We start from the raw sequence: 1,521 nt of genomic DNA, 5'->3' as shown, positions 1-1,521 counted from the left end.
CTTATGCCAATACCAAGTTGTGTGTAAATAATAACTGACAGCGCCGCGGCAATGTAAAGTACATTTTTAACGTGTGGGTGGAATTTTTTCTGAATTTCGTTTCTTGAAATCCATATAAACCCATTTTTTTAACTAATTTTATGCTGGCTGTATAACGAAGAAGTTTCGCGAGAGACGGCGTATTTTTCGATTCGAGTCGTCAATCATAGCATGACGTGAAATATGTTTCGAGGCCAGTACTACTTAGCGGACCAAAACCTCGACCTCGTAGTACTAATGCACGTGATTCGATTCGAAAGGATTCCAGAGTTTTAGCTTGTTCTACATGCTCTGCAAATTCTCACCAGATTAAGATATGAGGATCGCATTCTTTTGTTCGTTTATTTACAAGCTGTTAAAGGCATTACGTAATGGGCATCAAGTTTCCCTGTACGTGGTTCTTTTAGCACGTATACGCAATCGGTCGCCTCAAACGTTACTTTGTTCCCATTGCCATAATTTTGTTCTAAAACCAGATTTTCTACTCTCTAGATTTTTCTGTATTAATCGTCTGATTTTTTTTATGAAATGTACGCAAGTTGGGTATGTCAGGGGAAGTCGTTGTGTGATAATGGCGTGGATTTTTAAATCGTAAGTGGCACAAACATTGCTTCGTACAATATAATCGATCGAAGTTCTTATTTCGTGCATCGATGTATTAAAAGCAGATTCTATTATGTATTAGATCCGTTTGTTTGGGGCCGGTATGCTGATGTCAACACATAGCCAATTGTGAATTCCATTATCTCGTTGGAAAAAGTCTCTTCTGTCATTATAAATGAAGCGAGGTGCAACGAAGATTGTGCTGAATTATCCGCATTGGGCGTTTGCGATTTCTTCAATCCAACGATGTTTGCAAAATGACATTCCGGGATGGTAAGAGCGATTTTTTGCTATTTCCGGAGTCATGGGTTTCAATCGGGTGTAACGAGGCGTCAGCAGCCTGTTACGATTTTTTTATGGTCGTCCGATTGTATGTAGTTGCTGTTGTTATCCCAACTGCTCGGTTCGTCACAATGGCTTACTGTATCCTTCGGTAGATGCCCAGTAATGATTGAGCGGAAGGTTTTGCTACCATTGATGACATTTTTTCTTGCAGGTGTTTGACGGTACTACACTTGGGATAGAGGCTTCCAAGGTAAGCGTCCTGGCTTCAGTCAACTTTGGGGCGGTTCCATTGGCAATTAGGAATTGCCCCACATCATTGCTGAATCTTGCTGCCTAGATCCATATTCTTGGTGAAGATCTCACTTCAATATAGATCATCGAAGATCGAGACCTTGTCCGTACGTGGAAGCACTCGCCTTGTTTCCAGTCTGCAGACAAGTGCAATTATTAAAGTCCTCCTTTTGATCACGGAGTAACAGGAATTTGTTGACAATATCCTTCATTGATAAATTCTCACTTTCGTTAGAGAATATGTAATACTCAGGCGTCATGATAGGTTCGAGTTGCCAAAGATCTGGATCCTTCAATTCTGCA

At 40.7% G+C, this 1,521-nt stretch overlaps 1 long non-coding RNA gene across 1 annotated transcript; it reads left to right on the top strand.

The window, feature by feature from the left end:
* Positions 1–107: 107 nt before the first annotated feature.
* On the top strand, positions 108–1,489 carry LOC113464002 (uncharacterized). Its single transcript, XR_003388835.1, has 3 exons — positions 108–630; positions 725–915; positions 1,139–1,489. It is a non-coding gene; the product is annotated as an uncharacterized LOC113464002 (long non-coding RNA).
* Positions 1,490–1,521: the final 32 nt, after the last annotated feature.

This window comes from Ceratina calcarata, unplaced genomic scaffold (assembly GCF_001652005.2).
Source record: "Ceratina calcarata isolate Rehan_Ccalc_2016 unplaced genomic scaffold, ASM165200v1 scaffold2218, whole genome shotgun sequence".
Classification (NCBI taxonomy): domain Eukaryota; kingdom Metazoa; phylum Arthropoda; class Insecta; order Hymenoptera; family Apidae; genus Ceratina; species Ceratina calcarata.
Note: the sequence above shows the minus strand (reverse complement) of the source record. Positions and strands in the feature narration are given on the sequence as shown.